General features: G+C 31.0%; 1 long non-coding RNA gene across 1 annotated transcript; it reads right to left on the bottom strand.

Moving 5' to 3' along the window:
• Positions 1-2,405: 2,405 nt before the first annotated feature.
• LOC145011912 (uncharacterized) lies at positions 2,406-5,379 on the bottom strand. Its single transcript, XR_013664326.1, has 3 exons — positions 4,880-5,379; positions 4,678-4,766; positions 2,406-2,661 (listed from the first exon to the last, which is right to left on the bottom strand). It is a non-coding gene; the product is annotated as an uncharacterized LOC145011912 (long non-coding RNA).
• Between the last annotated feature and the right edge of the window lie 16,604 nt (positions 5,380-21,983).

Below are 21,983 nucleotides of genomic sequence, written 5' to 3' on the forward strand. Positions count from 1 at the left end.
GCATGTAAAATTTGGATAAACCACAGTGTTAGTTTCCAAATAATGTGCACCTTTGTCACTAAGAATTTTGTCGAATTCTTTTGTATGACCAAACACTTGATCAATAACAACTCATTGAGTTGTCTCATGCGAATCCTTCACTTCTTCTTTTTCTTTATCAGTGTCATCAGACTTCCAGCTTTCAACTTCCACTTTATCAAAGTCACTATGTTCTGAAGTAGAGGGTTGATCATTTTCATCCTTTACTACTGAAGCAACTATAATTTCTTTACCTTTGATCATAGATGTGATATTAATGATTGATAATTTAGAACAATCAACCTCTTCTTCCTCTTCGATCTCACTGATTTCACTCACATTATCTGAATTGGCATTGACATCAGCATAATTGAGTTGAGAATCAAGAGTTGAGATTTCGGTTTTCTTTAAGATTTTCACTTGTTGATTCTTTGTCAAACTTTCATTAACAATACTAACCAACTCATCAGCATTCAAGAATTCATCAATTTTGACAATACCATATGCGAATCTATCATCAGGTATTTTTTCAAATTGTGCAATTGTGTTTTCGCAATCATAAGAAACAACATCAAATTTTTCACGTTCATATTCAAGAAAAGGTAAAAGTTTCCTATGTTGTTCTTTGCTAATTTCAGATGAATGATGTACGTTAATTTTGCATACAAACGCTTAGCAAAGTTACAGTAGATATTTCTTTGAGCTAGTAACAACCTAACTTCATTTCCAAGTTTGTCCCTATCACAATTTACATTTTTGATCTGCAATTCAATTTTGTCTACTCTACTTCGTTTTATTTCTAATTCTCTCCGTGTCTCAACTAATTGCATATTTAAATTTTGAGCTTCAGTACTAGCAGACACAATAACAGAACTTCATTTCCAAGTTGAATGCCTCATTTCTTCATCATCAGATCCCGAAGACCAGATCTGATATGTTCCACTCTCTTCTTCATCAGACTCTCCTTTTACAACTAATGACATTCCTTTCGCTTTCGCACACACTTCTTCGAGCATTCCGGAATAGTAGGCTTCATCTTTAATTTTTCTCTTCTTCTCCTCTTTCTTTTTCAGCATGCAATCAGCTGCGAAGTGATTTGCACCATTGCAGTAGTGACAATAAATTCCCGAATCACCTTTTAAGTTCTTCATATCCTTCGCATCTTTTTGATTTTCTTCATTCTTGTCCAATTTCTTCTTCTCCTCACCTCCAGCTTTTGAGACACCACTCTTCGCATCATTTGACTTTCCTTTTGGATTGAAAGGCTTTTTGAAAAATTTCTTAACTCTGTTGTTTGAGTAGAATGCAACAGCTTCATCATCAGAGTTCATTAAGAATCCTTCATTGTCTGAACCATCTGTTTCATTAGGATCTACCTCTGAAACCTTTAAAACAAAAGTCAAAGGACCTCCTAGACTTTTTTTTTTGATTCTTCAAACATTTTTGAAACTTCACTTTCGTGTGTTTTCAGCTGGTTGTAGAGATCATTCAAGCTGGTTGTATCAAAACTTTGTTGATTCTTTATCATCATACTCACACTTCGCCATTCCTTGCGAAGGCCCATGATGAATGTTAGATTGAATTCCATGAGAGACCTTGTGATTCCATATCTATTGCAGCGATAAACAAGCTCATTCAGATGATCATAGTAGTTTTCGAGAGTTTCAGCTTCCTTTTGTTTGAATTCCTTAAGTTCAACAAGACATTGCTTCACAGAGTTGATCATCGTCTTTTCACTACCTTTATACTTCTCTTTCAAAGTAATCCAAATATCCTTTGTTTTTTTACAACTACGAATGTAATTGTAAACCACAGGAGGCAAAGCACCTCTTAGTTCCCTCATGCATCTCTTTTCGTTCTTCTTCAAGCGGTTTTGTTGTTCAGCAACTTCAGCTATTGTAGCAGATTGTCCAGTTGGTTGAACATTTGCAGGAGCTTGAACTGTTCCTTTAATACAACTCCAAAGTTCTTCATCAATTCCATTTAAGTAATCCTCCATCCTATCAGCCCACTCATCATAGTATTCAGGGATTAACATCCGAATTTTGGTTGAAGAACCAAGTAAGTGAGAGAAAGAAGTCAGGGTGTTCATGTTGAAGTTTTCCATTGATGAACATGAGAAAATTTTAGAAAGCTTGAAAAACTTGATGTAACAGTGAATTGATCAAGCGAATTTGATCACCGATTGCTAATCGATCACTCGACTAAGCAATTCAAACGCATAATCGATTCAAATCGGAAGATCAAGAGAGATTTTCAGAACCAAAAAGCGCGGAAAATTTTGAATAATGTTAGTACTCAAAAAGAAAATGATTCTAAAATGAAAATCAGATCAATGCAGTTTGAAATCCTTCTTTGATACCAATTGAAGAGAATTGTTATCGAGATTCAGAATGCAATTGTCACACCCCGACCGACGGCGGAAATCGCCGGGGTTGCGACGTTATACAATTAGATCACAGTCAACCACATATATTGAATACATAATATATTTGAATCAATATTTTACAAACCTTTAAGTTTCTGAATTGAAATTACATCTTCATATTAAACACACAACGGTAAACAAGTTAAGTCTATTCCCAAAAGAAAGGAACTATAATTTCCTTAGAACCGATGTCCTACCTCCGGCTTCTTAGTTACCTGAGAATACACATTTTTAAAATACGTCAACAAAAATTGTTGGTGAGTTCCACAGGTTTTGACTTCGTGAGCTTTATAAAAAGAAATCTATATAAAACGTGGAATGTTTAACAAAATAAGTTGTGTAAAACATGGTCAACAATGTTACCGATAAGCTTGTGTGAGACCCGATACTTGAAATCCGATACGAGTATCCATATAAAAATACTTATGATAAAAGTAAATATTAACATATTTTGTGGAGCAAAATATTAAGTATTTATATAAATAAATACTACCGATCGGTTTAACAATCTACAAACAATATGTATACTACATACTCTTTTTATAAAACGTGAAATGTTTAACAAACTAAGTTGGGCAAAACATGATCAACAATGTTACTGAGACCAGATACTTGAAATCCAATACGATTATTCATATTAGAATACTTATGATAAAGGTAAATATTAAAATATTTTTGTGAAGAAAAATATTTAGTGTTTGTATAAATAGACACTAACAATATGTTTAACAATCTTCAAACAATATTTGTACTACATACACTCCTTATAAAACATGAAATGTTTAACAAAATAAGTTGGACAAAACATAATCAACAAAGCTATTGAGATCGGATACTTGAAATCCAATACGGGTATCCATGTTAAAATACTAATGATAAAAGTAAATATTAACATATTTTTGTGAAGCAAAATATTTAGTTTTTGTATAAATAGACACTAAAAATATGCTTAACAATCTTCAAACGATATTTGTACTACATACTCTCTTTATAAAGCATGGAATGCTTAACAAAATAAGTTGGACAAAACATAATCAACAAAGCTATTGAGACCGGATACTCGAAATCCAATACGGGTATCCATGTTAAAATACTTATGTTAAAATTAAATCTTAACGTATTTTTGTGAAGCAAAATATTTAGTGTTTGTATAAATAGATACTAACAATATGTTTAACAATCTACAAACAATATTTATACTACACACAAACTCATCATAGTTTGTATTAGTACATTTGTATCCGTGATGTTGTTATAATTACCAATTGTTTGAGTTTGAAGACTTTTGGTTGTAATGCTTAATAATGTAAAGCTACAAAAGTTCTATCGGGACAACCGTCGTATGTGTCCCTTATACGATCGGGACAACGGTCGTATGTGTCCCAATACGAGTTTAAACAGTATGTAGACTGTAAGTGACCATATACATGTTTAGACAGTACTCCGATTGTAAGTGACCATAACAACTGTTTAGACAGTACTCCGACTGTAAGTGACCAACAAAGTTTATACAACACACTGGTTGTGAGTGACATCGACATAGTTCAAATCATCTTATGTTATAAGGTTGTCAATATGATTATATTAGTAATAGTTGTTATAATTACACTTTTGTAACTCTTAAAGTATGTGTGAATTAAACAATTTCATAATTTGTGTATTTCTCATTTACCACAAAACTTTATATTTATATTTGAAAAACCAAACAGCAAGGTTTATCAAAAGGGTAATTCTGTCCATGATTTTTAGAAAATCATAGAAAAATCATAATAATTTGAAAATGCAATTCGTAAACTCTCAAAGCTTAGAAAATTAGTCTACTTTGTCCATAATTTTTACCATGACCTTAAGTTGCTCCTAACCTAAGTAAAAATGTACATTTTTACCGACATGTCTGAAAATGTTCTGAAATGATACGGAGTTTTGTAAAAATCATTATAAATTGTAGAAAAATTGTATGAATGCGTGAAAGTAGTCCTTGGAAAGGTATAAACTTGAACTATTTCCATATTGTACAGTTTTGAAATCCATTGAGTTTAAGGAGGGCAAAACAGTCCGTGAACAGACCATAACTTTACTGTGAAAAGCTGAAATTTGAGCTTAGATATGTTTAGTGACATAACTTGCATTTTTAGTTAGCAAAGCCTTTAAATCTTTCAAATATAAACTTTTTAGTGTGTATTCTCCCCCAAAACTTGTAAAATATAAAAGAGGGGCTGTAGAAAACTCACTTTTGTCGTGTAGAGTTTTTTGGGTTGAGAATGGTTCGTGCAGTTCCTGGTTCCACTCAAGCTTGTGATTCGAGTATTCTTTTGGATGTCTTAACACATAAAGACATATATTTACATGTGTGTTAGACTTTTATCATGTCTTAAATCATTTTAAATCAGTGGGTTTGATGATAAAAAGAAAAAGTAGAAATCAAGAATATACCTAGCTTCAACTTGGATCAAAAGTATGTTGCCAAAAGGTGGTAGAATAACACAAGCTTTTTGAGAGGTAAAGGGTAACTTTCTCAGGGGTTTTAAGTGTTTGAAAGTAGCTACATATGGTCTAATTTGAATCTCGAAAATGGGCAGAAAAATGGAGGACTTTTGGGTGTTAGTTTGATGCTCGAAAACAGCTACTGTTTTGGCTATGTTGCTGTCACGAAAATTTCACAGCAAAAGGGTAAGATAAGAATAGTTTAGCCACTGATTTGACTCCCTAATTTAGAGTAGCAAAACAACTAACTTCCAGTGGTATTTGGTGGTGAAAATATCAAGCAAAAGGAAGGTGTAGATGGATGAAATGGTGGCTGAAACACCAAGGGACAGCAACCGCGTTAAGGTTCACGGTTTTGAGGAGTTGGAAAGAAATTTGTGTGGTTGAAAATGGGATAAACTTTGGAGCTTTTCCCTGGATTATTTGCTGGAGAATGAAAGGAGAAATGAGGAGATATTTCCAGATTATGAATGAGGAGAGAGGATAAGAAGAGAAGAAGATAAGATGGAATCAATTAGGCTAGATTGTGATGGGATGGGTAAATGATGAGATTTGATCTCCTAGCCCACTTGGTCTCCTAGTTGGTTAAAGATAGAATTAGTTAACTAACTAACTATTAGTTACTTAGTTATTTAGAGGTTCTAGTTATGGAGATGGAAGATGTTAATCTCGAAAATTAGAAGAGGGATTAAAAAGTATTCTTAGTAAAATCTCTTAAGTGATTAAACACTTATTAGTTAAGTTGGCACTTATCTCAACCATTTCTCTTATCTTAGTTGATTTAGACATAATATTCCTTATATAAAATCACTTTAAGTCATAACTCATAACTACGCATCTACTAGATAATAATACATATGTACAAATACATACATGTATACTTAGTATAAAATAACAATGTAGTTTTTGTGTATTTGAACTTAAATGTTTATGTTTTATTATTTTTATTCAAAAAACATTTAAATACATTCTAATTATGCCTTATAATAATTCATTTTATATTTTTATTTATTCAAATATAAAATTCATTGACCAAGGTATAATTTCGTGACATTTAACCGGTTAACAGTATCGTTAAACACGTTTTGTCACTTTGGTTCGTATATTTGTCAAATTTAGATCCTTCACAACTACTAAGCACAAGTTTGACACAAAACTTAACTTACTCATCAACTAGAGACATGTTGATACAAAAATTAAGTTTGTTCTATTCAAATGACGTTATATGCTAATTTTCACAAACCGATGATGGTTCGTAGTCATACATCGTAACAAAATTTATCATGAGTTACTTGTTTTATATTTCACAAGAACTTATAAAATTTAAAATATGTTAAATTCCTTCAACCAAATTTTGGTAAACTATTTATATTGCATAATAATCAAAACATAGCATTGTACGATCGTTAATATTTTTACCAATTGTTACAGCAATCATGATTTGTATGAATGAAAAGTATGAACATAGGATGTAAATATTAATAAGATCTTATATTGATGAAGAAACTGATTACAATAAGTAGAGAGAAAAAGTGTTCTCGTGTACTTCTATCCTCAATCCTTATTTATAGGAAACCTGAGTGTACAAAAAATATACCAAGTCATAAACTGTAAGCTTCGCACAAAAGAAGAGACTTAGTAAAATAACTAATATGCGAAACAAAAGAAACAACTATTTTGACTTTTACAACTTATAGTCTCTGCAGAACTATGAAGAGGGATGTCGTAATCATAATCGAATTTGAGAATGCAATTTACATAATCTCTATCTCCTTAAAATCTCTCTTAGTGAAAGCGTTTCCTCACAAGCATTTTCATGACTGAGAGAAACCTTATGAAACTTAGATTTTATGGTGTATGTGTTCCTATCAATATGAATTTGCATAACTATAATCATAAGATAATGTTTGTGACAAATTCAAACTCTTATGGATAGAACTTATTCATTCTTCATTTCTTGCCCTCAAGGGTCCCACCATTGCTTCCAAATTATTTAGCAGCTCACCTATACCAGTCAATGTACTTTCATTGAACAAGGTGCTTGATTTATGCAGTCTATTGAGAACTCGTAGAACTCATATGTATAATCAACTCGACTGGATTGGCACAGAAACAAGAATATGTCAACACGATAGGTCACAAACCTCAAGTCGTGTGCTAGTTTTAATAAGAGGTTTACTCTTCATTAGTTCTTGAAACTTTTCAAGATCATTTAGACTCCCACTGACTTCTTGACATATAAGATTCTATTGTCAAGAAAACATTTCTTGACAAATAAATATTGAAGAGTTAGTGTGGATTCATATCAAGACAAGCACTACACACAATTGGTATTAGTTGGTCTTTGTCTTATCAAAGACATCACAATTTACCAATTTCAAATGCGCAAGTGTAAGAAAAACAATTTTCTAATTCACATTTGATGAGTGTGTTAGAACTTCTGATGATGTGTCACTCAATTCACAATATTAGAGTATGACTCTACGACTTGATTTTGGAACGCAGTATCACTCATCCTTTTGATTTAGCCATTTCAACAATTTCCGATTCCTCTTCTTAGCCATACTAGTGCACTAAGATGTCCTTAGAGGATCGATTGTGATATGATTCTTAATCATTAAGATGATCATAAAACCCGATACAAAAGTACTCTCCCTTCTTCTTAGATTGGAGAAACTTTTATCTTTCTGTCTAATTTATTCTTCTTATTCGTTCTGCTATTCATTGAAACTATTCAATGATTCAGAATTACACTTAATCTTGTATGTATAACGACATTTACTAGACTTTCAGTAAATTATAACGAATAATCTTATTATTATTTGTGGTGGACTTGACTAGTGCACAACATTGTGTTCTAGTCCTTTAGTCTTTCACTTGACTCATATACTTGTGTGATCAAGGAATTAGTCTTAATTTCCTAAGTACCAAGATTTCCATACATCACACAATACAAGTTGTATGATTCCAAGTTTTTGTCCAATTGAAACTTGGGCGATGGAAATATTTCCATACTTAGAAAATTAAGACACTTTCATAAATATCACAAGACAGAATCACATGCATTTATAGAAATACACAGACATCAATTTTTCCAAAACAATTTCATTGCAAGGATATATATAAATAAGACAAATCAAAAAAATTATTTTTATTCATAAAAGCAGTAAAAAACACGTCCTTACAAATCTATCATAACTTCTGATGCTCAAAATCTGATCTTCGAATCCATGTGATCGTGATCCATTTCTTCGTGATCAGACTCATCTTGCTCTTCCATCAAGCTTCCTCTCTTTTCTCTAATCCTGCAAAAACATCCAAATGTCATCTTATCACATCATGCATAAAGAATCAAAGAATAGGTATTTAACAGAGTTATCTAGTGGATTTTACCTGAAGCAGAGCCATACTCCTTGATTCTCCCATCCCTAGGATTGTTCAGGTCCTCTAGGCAGCTTCGTAGCAAACACCCCTCCTCTTGGCAGCAGAAATAGGTGGCTTCTCCTGGAGCGACCACAGAATCATGGTTGGTTGAATTATCTGAAAAATATGTTCCATTACTTTGCCAAATCATTTATGATTTAGCAGCAATAAGCATGTAAGTTAGGTCAATGAGGGTTACATCAGGATCCATCATATAATACTCTCTTATGAACTTATTATATGATGTAGGGAGTGACTGAAGAACCCAGTCTATATCCAACTTCTTTGGGAAAGTTGCACCCAACATTGTCAACCTATCGATGTGTGATTTCATCCCTAGAATTAGAGCATACACAAGTTTTCCATCTTCATGTTTCAATGCCAACAGGGCTTGAATGATATTGAACTTTTCAATTCTTCAATCTTGTGGGTTTGGGAGAACAATAAGAGGAGGTGGAGGAAGTGAAACTAAGCTAGTCTACAAGGCCGGGATCGATCTTTCACCTTCATTGTGGAACATACTTTCACTTTGAGCAGGAAAACCTTTTCCATGGGATTCGGGAAGACCACGGTTAGATTCAGACATCTATAAAACGGGAGAAAATTAAAGTTAGTTGATTGATTGAGTGCTTAATCAATCACCGAAATGATATATTAAGGCTTGGACCCAGCACAATACTCTACAACTTGGGAAAGGGATGCTGTAACCCAAATTGTAGAACATTTTAAGGTAAGTGAATAACGATTCACTACCTTTCCACCATGAAAAACGAAAAATTGATTAATTTTTAAATGTATTGAAAATTCCTAGATTCTTTGAGATACATTGAAGTTTTCAATGACATGTTTAAATCTCGATATGCTAATCGATTTGTGACTGGGGTGTCGAGGATCACAAAACAGGTGTGAATAACCATGCAAATATACATGGTGCCCTCAATGTTACAATCGCGTATTCAATGTGGCGGTTAACCACACACACTGCATCAAACTATGGCAAACATAGAGTCACCTTTTGCCAGCATTTCTTAGAGCCCATTTAGTGTGCCAGTTAACCACACACGCTCCACTAACATCTTCGCAAGGGTCGAGGATCACAAAACAGATGTGAATAACCATTAAAATATACATGTTGCCCCTAATGTTACAATCGCCTATTCAATGTGGTGGTTAACCACACACAATGCATCAAACTATGTCAAACATAGAGTCACCCTTTGCCACCTTTTCTTAGAGCCCATTTAGTGTGTCGGTTAACCACACACGCTCCACTAACATCTTCGCAAGGGTGTAGAGTGTAATTTCATGGGATTGCATCAAAATTCACTTTGCCTAAAGTAACTAAGATTGGGAATTTTGTAAAACATTTAGTTACTTCATAATTCATTATACTTTTAATGGAAAGGGTTTGCCCTATGCTACCCGTTCGGATATGCCCCCTTAGACTAGCATTTAAGTTATACATATATAATATTAGACTTTTAATCTTATATATAGTATAAGGGTGTATTTTACACTTTTAAAATACTAGCTGGTCTAATTTAATAAATTACACTTTTAATTAAATTAAATATAAACCATATGACTATGGATTTATTAACTCTCTTTTAATTATACACTTAATTTATTTAGTAAACCCATAAAGGTGCAATTTGAACTCTTTCAAAAATTAGGCTTTTAGAATTTAACATTTTAAAATTAATCTTTTAATTAAAATTTAAATTCCAAAACTTGAGGGAAAGTTTTGAAACATTTGAAATCATTAGGGTTTAGAATTTAAATATTTCAAAATTAAAGCTTTTAATCAAAAATTTAAATTCCAAAACTTAAGGGTAAGTTTTTTGAACTTTCCAAAACATAAGGATCAAATAGCAAATAATTCAAAATTAAACAATTAATTTAATGATTATCTATATTTAACCAAATCAAATTTATTTGCAAGATAATTCACCAAATAATTTAAATATTTGACTTTTATCATATGAGGAAATTATTATTCAAATAATTTGAAATTATCATTTGTTTTGGTAAGGGTAATCACATAGAAACAATAAAATTAGGATTTTATCAAATAAAAAAGATTTTAGTATTATCCTTCAGCAAAACAACAATAAATCCTGAAATATCCTCTGACTCCCAGGCTCGCCGAGTCACTACCTGGACTCACCAAGTTGGGCTGACTTGCCGAGTCCAGATACTGACTCGCCGGGTCAGGTTGGGAAGAGGCCAAAACTTTGATTTTCAGCAGATAAATGAGCATTGCATCACATACAACAGTAACCAACCAGTCTCTGATACCACTGATGGGTTTTAGCTAAAAGAACATCCTATGTGCTCATGCAAACCCTAAAGCTTAGATATATGTTTCTCTATTGTACATGCAATTCATGCAATACTTATAAACCCTAGATCTAGTGATATATATTTCTAAATAGACATAAGAATACAAATCTAAATGGTTACCTCGTCTTCAATGGCTTGAATCTCCTTGTCTTTGGAGCTTAGAGTCACAAGTGTCACTCCTCTAATGGATTACAAACACCACAAGCAAGAGAATGACTTATGAGAAGGAGGAGGAGCACCATAAAACGACCTAGGGTTATTCCAAGGGAGTTCCACACATTTTTGGGGCTATAAGGGTCCTTATATAGTTAGGCAATTAGGGTTATCAGCTAGGAAACCCTAATTTGAATGCTTAGGACCTAAGCAGCCCATGGACTGCCTTTAGAACAGCCCTTGGACGATTTCCTTATGGGCTTCCCATAAAATTCATCCATCCTATGTTCCAAAGTGATCCATAGCCCAATTGCAACTATCTTATAATTGCAATTGCAGTCTCCTAAGTGTAATTAATATATTTTAGTCACAAAACTAATTCTTAATTAATTATTAACTAATATTAATTAAACAATATGATTTCTCCATTCATATATTATTCATATAATATATTAATAAATCACAACTAATCCTCTTTCTCCATAAATCATCCTATCAAGTTGCTTTGGTGAAAGCAACCCAAAAGGACCATGCACAACCGGGTCAAGTACATACCAAATATAGTTACGGGCTTAGACACTAATCCAACAATTGCAGGGTTTGAAAAACTCTTAGAACGAGCAATATTGCAAGGAAATGGAACTCATGAAACCTTTTTTATTGTTGTTGATGTGATCTATGCACATACAAGAGATTGTTTAACTTTTGACATTAACATAACCTAAATGGTCAATTTTAGAGCGTCTCACTGTAAAATAAACTGATCTAATTGTTTTAAATTTACGTTTTTGTATGTTAATAAACTAACATTGCATTTTATTGCATTTAAATTTATTAATAATATAGTAAAATACAAATTTGATCTTCATATTGCTAGTTTTTCAGATCGATAATTTTGAGCTACTTTTTGAAAGAACGAGAATGGTTTAAAAAGTGGTGGATCTCAAAAGGGTTATACTTTTACTCCATGTTTCTATTATTTGTAGACATTCTTAGAGATTTATTAATGGCTTTGTTTTATTGATAAGGTATTCATCTAATTCGCCCTTTAATGTTTTTGAGTATATTATATGGATGGTCTTTGTTGTTATGGTAATTTATGTGCTTCGTTCCTAACTATTTTTTTCAACTTCGAAGGTCCCTAAGTTTGCATTTCTTTTGATTTTGGTCTCACATCGACTTAAAATGACCATCTTAGACTTAATGATATATTATTACTATTTTTATTATTTATATTGTTATTACACAAAATTTGTATTTAGATCTTTGGCTAAAACCATTTAATCATAGTGAATTTCATATTCCTCAATTTTTTTTCTAAAAACGAGGAGACTCCATTCAATCCGCTCTTCAAAATATCAGCCATGAAATGTGGAATTTGAAATTTTGAAATTTCATAATTGGTGTCCCTTCCCTAGATAACTAGCATCTAATCAGCGGGATTTAGTTTTGAAATCCTAAGTCCTCTTCCGTTGCTCATATCCACTCGCTCTTGCTATGCCGGAACCACCACAATAATTGACAACTAATGACCTCTCCTTTCTCTCATTCTATATTTTTCGTTCTCCTTACCATCCTTACCCTAACCTTCACTATGAAGGCACAATTACATTATCCATATAACCCTAAACATTTGTTCTCACCGCCTTCAACTATCCACTGTCAGCTCTCTAACCCGAAATTGCCTAGATCTAAACACTAGACTCGCACACCATACTTGCCATCTCAATCACCACCATTAACTGTTATCATTGTTGCCGAAGTACCGAACCATCATTGCTCTTCCTTTCTCACATAGATTTCATGCAGATCGGATATGAGACTGAGACCGGTCTTAGTCATCATTTCAATACTGCAATATGTATGAGAATTAATTGCATCTGAATACGTCGACTCTTATTGATAATTGTTTAAGAGTAGTAAACTATTTGAGTAAAAAAACAAATCGCCTCTAAAAACTAATTTCCGAAAAAACTATTCATACTCATCGCTTAGCGCTGGTAACGACTATTGTGTGTGTGTGTGTGTGTGTGTGTGTGTGTATATATATATATATATATGTATGTATGTATAAGCTTAAGTTTGATTATAGTGGGTGTTGAGGCTGTATGTTACTTACTCTCTCCTTATATAATCTCAAATGTATAACTATGGTGTTTTCCTAATGTGTCATGAAAGATCAATTATGAGGTATAAGAGAAATCACATTTTAGTGCAGATTGAAGCCACAAAAATTATTTCAATACTCCAAAGTTTTGCTAAGAGTACATGTATTCAAAGGATTATAGCTTTTTAATCACACTCAATTTCCCTACAAAACACGTCCATCAACTAAATTGTTCTTGGTGGGCCAGGGCATCCACGAACACATGTTCCCCCTAAGCAAGCACAAAACCCACAACTATGGCAAATCGGTGCACAGTCTTCATTAGTATTGCAGTTTGGTAGAGATGTGGGTCGAACCGCCATTACTCCTAATGTTATCGCTTTAAAAACATAATTCCATTAACTCAAATGTTAGATAAAAATGCTTAAATTCACACTAAACAAATAATCTTATAAATTCAAAAACAAGTAAAAGTGATAGTACCTGATGAAACAACAATAAGCACCATGAAGAAAAGAAAAGTGCGTTGGGTGTTCTTCATTTTGCTTTATATGATTTCTGAGATCGTACAAAAAAAATACACACACGTATATATATATATATATATATATATATATATATATATATATATATATATATATATATATATATATATATGCATTTAATGTTAGATACTTTATATTAATGCTCCTATTATAAAATATATTAATATTCAACAATAAATACAAGAGTAATTATATTAGTTTGGGATACTATTAAATTTTTAAGTATTTATTAAATGATATTTATTAGATTTTTTAAATTAGATATGTCACTAGTATATATATATATATATATATATATATATATATATATATATATATATATATATATATATATATATATATATATATATAATGTTAGATAGTTGAAATTGATGCTCCTATTATAAAATATTAGACGAATGTCCGTGCGCTGCGCATAGATATCTATATAGTTGAAGTCTTTACAAATATATGTTTTTTTTTTAAATATAACAATAAGGTTGTTGTTAAATTTGATATAATAATTGGTATACTGAATTGATATATAATATATTGATTATTTTGAATTATATGATAATATAAACATCTATTGTAACTATATAATCATAATCGTTTGAATAACTTCTAACCACGAGTTACATTTGAATTAAATTAAATATAATATATTTTTTAATGTTATTTATGGTTGTTGCTAAAGTTAGTTAAGTTTTTTAAAATTCATTTGCTTAATGTTTTAATTTGTATCATTATAATTAATTAAAACATCAAACATTGTTTTTTGTTTTTAAAGGTAATAATGTAATCATTTATATAGAGTTATTTTTAACTATTTTTATTTTAAGTTATTTTAAGCTATATATTTGAAAATTTTTAACGATTTTAAAAATATATTTAGAAAATATTTTTGTTAAATTGATATTACCATTAAGTGTTTGCATTTACACTACAATCTATCACTTTTAAGTATTTACAAAATAGTCTTTGGTTTTTTAAATGGAACTGAAATTTATATTTAAGTTGACATTGTAATGTGCAGAAACACCTATATAGTTGAAGTGTTTACAAATATATGTTTTATTTTTAAACATAATAATAATATTGTTGTTAAATTTGATATAATAATTTGCAGAATAAATTGATATAATATGTTGAATATTTTGAATTATATGATAATATATATATATATATATATATATATATATATATATATATATATATATATATATATATGTATATGTATGTATGTATAGATGTTATAACTTCATAATCTCAATCATTTGAATATATATATATATATATATATATATATATATATATATATATATATATATATATATATTATAATTTCATAATCTCAATCATTTGAATAACTTCTAACTACGAGTTACACATGAATAAAATTAAATATAATATATGGTTTAATGGTATTTATAGTTCTAGTTGCTGTTAACTAATTTTTTAAAATTTATTTGGTTAATATTTTAATTTGTATCATTATAATTATTTAAACATCAAACATTATTTTGTTATTTTAAAGATAATAATATAATCATTTATATATAATTATTTTTTGATATTGTTGTTGTTAGTTATTTTAAGATACTTATTTGAAAACTTTTGACGATTATAAAAATACGTTTAAGAAATATTTTAGGTAAATTGAGATTACAATTTAGTTTTTGTGTTTATCACTATAATTTATCACTTTGAACTATTTACAAAATATTCATTGGTTTTTTAAGTGGAACATAAATTTATATTTAAGTTGACATTGTAATATTATATTTAAGTTAACAATTAAAGTATTTTGTTCAAACTGTTCAAAAGTTGTAGCTTTAAATTGCTAATGGTTTATATATAACAACATATTAAATCTAATAAATTAAGTATAATATGTTAAAATTCAAAGAAATAGCTTTATACGTAGAAGTAAATATATTATTTTAAAATTAAAATTTACTTTATTTTTTTATTACACTTTAGGTTTGATATTTATTTAATCTTATTGTCACACCCCGAAACCGAAAGCGGAAACGTTCCGGGGCGGAGGTGACTTCATGTTAAGTATCACAACCGATGTACATAGTAAGCAAAGTAAACAACTATTACATTACATATTAGAATTTACATTTGTTTGAAAGCAAAGTGTTACAAAGGTAATACATATATCATATGAACAACAGTTAAGACGAATCTTCTGTACGCTCCGTCTTCTCTAAAAGATCGCGGATACGTGTCTAATATCGACATGAGAATACAAGCAGTTTGAAAATCAGCATAAAGCTGGTGAGTTCATAAGAGGTTTGTTTTCTGAAAATGTACAAGTTTCCTTTGGTTTTCCGAAAAAGTTTGTTATCCAAGAAAATCCCATATTTTCTTATATGTAAAGTTTAGTTAACTGTTTTGTTACACTACTCTGGTTATGTACGATTGTTATCCTAGGAAAAACCCTTATTTTCCTAAAAGTAAAGTTTAGTTATTGAATCCCAATGTAATGTTTGATTATTATACTTGTTATATTAGCTAGGTATTCTAATATCTTAGTTATGTTACACTTGAATGTACCTAGATGCGTGCCTTCGTATTCGTATTCATATTTTTAATCATATTCATATTTGTATTCATATTCATATTTATATTTGTATTCGTATTCGTATTCGTATTCGCATTCATATTCGTATTTGTATTCCTACTCCTATTCCTATTCCTATTCCTATTCCTATTCCTATTCCTATTCCTATTCATATTCGCATTCGTATTCGTATTCCTATTCTTATTCCTAATCCTATTCGTATTCGTATTCGCATTCGTATTCACATTATTACTTTAGTATTTGTTCTGTTCCTAGCTGTACTTTCGTATTCGTTCTGTTCCGAGTTGTACTTTCGTATTCGTTCTGTTCCTAGTTGTACTTTCGTGTTCGTTCTATTCCTAGTTATACTTTCATATTCGTTTTATTTCTATTTATATTTTCGTATTCGTTCTGTTCCTAGTTCTACTTTCGTATTCGTTCTGTTCCTAGTTATACTTTCGTGTTCGTTCTGTTCCTAGTTGTACTTTCGTATTCGTTCTATTCCATGTTGCATTTTCGTATTCGTATTCGTATTAGTTCTAATTGATGATTAGTATGAATTATTCATAGATTATGAAATATAATATAGATTGTAACACTTTATCAAGAAATCTATGATTAGTCTAAAAGATAACTCCGTAATTCGAACTATTTGGTTAACACAGTTTTTCGATAATAAAAACATACTGAATATAAATATTTGAACTGAAATAATAAGTTTAGTACAAGATTTCCTTGTACTTTTGCTTGTATTCCCCCCTGAAAACATTTGAAAAAGGGTAGGGGTATGAACTCACCGGTCGAGAAGCGTGTCGGTTTGGGTGCTAAATGTCAGTTCGGGGCTTGATAACGCGTAAGGTTCCTAAGTAATATGAAATGATATATAAATGTATCTAATTAGACTTTAAATCACTAATTAGATATGATTATACACTCCATGACGTAAAAACACTTCAAATCAAGTGTTTGGGGTGACCCGGTTGACATCTAAAGACGTATATGGCTTGAATATGGAGTTTACTCTTCAAGAGTAAACACCTAAGGGAGTTCACGACACTAATGACCCATTCCCCATGAGTTTACGACCATAAACTCATGGTGGGGTGTTCTATGGTGCTAAATGGCCTTATATGACTTTGGGAAATTAGGTAGGATCAAATCTAGGGCATAGGAATGGATTTAACTCACATATGGACCATTTAATGGAGTTTACGGTAGTAAACTAGGAGTTTATGGTCGTAAGCTCCCTCATACCCATTCCTTATGTGTTTTGGTGGTGTTAGGACAATCACATGTGATTTAAACTCATTTTACAAGCCTTGGATAGAATTTAGGACATCATTTGACCATGTTTTAAGAGTTTACGGCCCAGGAACCAATCCTTGTGGGGGGGGGGGTGGGTGGGGGGGTTCACGGTCGTAAGCTCCTATGGGAGGGGTTTTCATTAAGTTTAAGGCCTCTAACTCGTTTGTGGTTGCTTCTAGACTTTATTCCAAGACTATTGGTGTGTTTAAATGCCAATTTAACACTTAAAAATGAGTTTACTCCCCATGATATGGAGTTTACAGCCCAAGCATGTTCTTGGGCAGTAAACTCATGTTTACTCCTTAAATGATGAGTTCAAGGTGTTCTAAGCCCAGTTTGGTAAGCCCCTAAGTAATATCTAAGCTCCTAATGTGGTTTGGAAGGGTTTTTGGGCTCCAAAACCCATTTTATATGTGTTCACAGCCCAAGAGTGTTCTAGGGCCGTAAACACATGATTATGATCCTAAATCATGATTTGAACTCGAAAATGAAGGCTAAAGATGTTATACTAGGAGCTAGGATGGTTACCTTGAAGATTTGGGGCTTGAATTCAATGATTTTTGGACCAAGAATTGAGTTGTAGAGAGAGAGTAGTGAGAGAGACTGTGAAAAAGCTTCAAATGAGGGTTAATCAACTTTATATATGGTTCGGCTTTGGGACACGGTGGAATTCTACCCGATACCGACGTTAAACGGGGCTTTTGGTCGTACCCGATTGAGTTGTTGTAACCCGGCGGGACCAATTTTATAAAATTTTAAATTAATGATTTGGGCCGTTTATATGAGTTTCTAGGGAGTTTGGACACTCATGAGATTATAATAAGCATATAAATTTAAATAACTTAGCCCAAAAACGAAATCGGAACGAATTGCTAAAGGCGGGTTTTACGGGCGGGACGGGTTACGACGATGGAACAACTTCGGGTTGTCACACTTATTATCTAACTTATAATATTTATTAGAAAGACACCACAATTTATCACTTTTAATTATTTATAAAATATTTTTTGGGTTGTTTAAGTTAAACCAAAACTATATTTAAGTTGACCCTGTAATGGTATACTTAAATTAATACTTTAAGTATTTTATTCAAATTGTTATAAAATTGTATCTTTAAAATGATAATGGTTTATATCTAGCAAATTAATTATAATATGTTAAAATTTAAAAGACGTACCTTTATAAGTAAAAGTAAAGATATTATTTTAATATTGAAATTTAGTTTATATATGATTACACTTTAGGTTTGATATTTATTTAACCTAAATAACCAAATTTTAATTATTATTAGAAAGAAAATGAAAAGTCATAGAATTTTCAAATGAACGTGGTGAAGGGAAATACATGGGAGTTTCAAATGAATATGGTGAAAAAAAATATTTTCTTTATAAGTATATAATGATAATGATATTAACATTCAACTATAAATACAAGAGTAATTATATCAGTTTGAGATACTTTTAAATTTTTAAGTATTTATTAAAAGATATTATATTCGTTTGACGCAAAAGGATTGGAAATAGCAGAAAGATTTTAATGAGTTACAAATGTTAACCATTTTCTTGACCAAATTCCCATAATTGGAGGTTGTGGAAGATGCCGTCGGAAGTTGGGTTGAGCAACAACATCGAATCGATGGAGGTGGTGGGGACAAATTGGTTCATATAGAAATATAAATCAGGTTTAGGGCTAGAATAACGAAGCCATACGTGAGAAGAAAAGATGTAATGTGTAAATCAAAAGACGGATTGGAAAAAGGAAGTGGGGGAATGCGTGAAATAAAGCTACTAGAGATCGTTGAGAAGTCAAAGCAGAAGGCGTATTAAGGTCGTGCTAGATTTGTTGTATGAATACAGTTGGAAGCTGTGGGAGGTTAGAGTAGACAATGAAATGTAGCAATTATGGGCAAAATTTACCTAAGCATGTGGACACCACTATGTTGACCAAGAGGAAAAACAAAAAAAAAGTTAAAGGACACCACCAAAAAAAAAAAAAAAAAAAAAGAAATCAAATATCCTCCTATATTTTATTCCTACTCATCCTCCTACCATATCAAATGATGACAAGTGGATTAAATTAATATTAATTTAATTAAATATGTCATTAAATATGACACATGTCAACATTTGATATGGTAGGAGTATGGGTAGGAATAAAATGTAGGAGGATATTTAATTTCGCAAAAAAAAATTCCAACCAATCATATAGAAGAACTATACCCAAAGGGGGTTCTAAGGTAGTATATATGTGTGTCTATATATATATATATATATATATATATATATATATATATATATATATATATATATATATATATATATATATATATATATATATATATATATATATATATATATATATATATATATATATATATATATATATATATATAATGTGAGAGCCCAAATAAGTGACCTAATCTGATAAAGTGGGCCTAATCTAATAAACACTCTTGATGAGAATTGGACTAATGGACTTGGACGCATGGACAATTCAATTATTTGCTCTAGTTGTTGCTTTACGCTCTCAATACTCAAAAGGAATATATCCGGGACTTATGCGATAAAGAGCGGAAAGAATTTTCCAGAAAACGAATCGTTAGCCCACTTATGAGTGGTTTTTCAAAGAGTTGTCGTCGCCAGGTCCTAAGCTATTCATAACAGTCGATTCTTAATTTTAGAAAGAGATTCGAGGGTAGGATGGTAGGATTCTATCCGACTATTAGTACATGCAGTGGTCCCCTTAGCCTTAGGGCAAACAGGAAATAAATTAACAGCTTCTAAAGAAAAGAGGATGACTTAAGACAAGAACGGGCAAAAAAAGTTAGTCACTTACAAGCCCAAAAAGAAATCGCATCAGACCAAGTTTAACACCATTGTCTCAATTGGACATGCCTAAAAGTTCTTATTTTTTTTTTTGTTTTACTTACAGTTATATAATTCTAAGATCCTTAACTTTTTTCTTTTTCAAATTTTAAAGTCGTTAGATTGACAAAATTAGAATCTTTTATTCATTTTTGTTTTTTTGTTTTGGTTTATTTAGTATTTTCTGGATATATAATTGAATAATGTTCATTTGTTTGGGTTTATTTGATTTTTAAAGTAAAAATGTTAGCTTTTTTTCTTTCCTGAAAAATAGGTTGAAGTTGAAGGATTCATCAATAATAGGGTATAACATAGCATAATAGCTATGTACACCATTCTTATACCGAACTAGTATATATATATATATATATATATATATATATATATATATATATATATATATATATATATATATATATATATATATATATATATATATATACCGAACTAATATATATACTTAACAAGTATATATGTACTGAACTAATGTATATACTAGAATTAACCTGTTGGGGCATGGAAAGTGATGGAAGAAGTTCAATGCAACATCAGAATAGTAGTATAGTACATGGGAACTCTAAATATACATCCTATATAGGAATATATGATTAATGGGTTATCGAACCAATGTAAAACAACTGGTTAATGGTAAACATTACCTTTGGGCATACACTCATAAATGCGACAAGATGACATGCTTATGCGGAACATAAAGAGGTTGACACCTTTTTATCTCTATAGTAAATATATTATTCGATTCACTTCCAAGGTACAGAATATTTAATTCACTTAGAGAACAACCTAATTCCTATCGTCCACTTATCTTTCGGAGTCTTAGCCTTAGCCTAGGATCCTCTCACCTCCTTCTGTTAACCCTTCGTGGATACTGTGACAACTGTCAATTCAGGTCATTCTCGGACTCATGCATCCTTATAAAAACCATTCATGCACAACATGCCATGACCTAGTAGTATAAATTAGGTAAAAAATCTTGCATAAACTAGGATCCAACTAAGATCTAGGACTAATATACTTGACACTTATGATTCTAGTAAGTTGCTTAACTACAATAGGAAATGCCAATGAAATAATTAGAATGAAACTTCAAGCTTTGTTATAATTGAAAAAAGGGTATAAAACCCTAAAAATAAATTAAAATATTCTAATTATACTTCATTATGATGATGAATATCAAACAATATTCCAAAAACCCTAAAGAGCCCAAAATCCAAATTTATAAATCTTAAAGCTTAAAAACTTTATAAAATTTGGCTATAAACTTCCAAATATCAAATTTTATTAATCAAATTATGGATTATACCAATGAAATAGAAATATAAATTATCATGCATTAATCATAATTTATTAGTTAAAAACAAGATTTTTAAATAAATCAAAAATTGCTTAAAGAATCACTTTTATAAAAATTAGATTTTTATAAAAATTAAGGAGGGATTTTTTTTTATAAAATTTGAATTGAGGAGAAAGGAGGCTTTAATGCCTCAAAAATCTGGCCATCTCCCCTCTCCCCATGCCCTCTCTCTTCCCAAAACACAATCATTAAGCTAAAACCCTCACACTACCTCTTCCCTCTTCACTCTCTTACACTCCACTCTTCTCACACAAACTCTTCTACTTTCTCTCTCTCTAACTCACGAAATTTCTCTCATTCCTCTGACAAATTTCGAGATTTTGAAGACTTTGAAGTGTTATTACTTCTCTCAAGGTCAAAACCAAGGTAAACAACAACATCTTCTCCCAT

The sequence above is a fragment of the Lactuca saligna genome, chromosome 8 (genome assembly GCF_052625555.1).
Source record: "Lactuca saligna cultivar CGN05327 chromosome 8, ASM5262555v1, whole genome shotgun sequence".
In the NCBI taxonomy this organism is placed as follows: domain Eukaryota; kingdom Viridiplantae; phylum Streptophyta; class Magnoliopsida; order Asterales; family Asteraceae; genus Lactuca; species Lactuca saligna.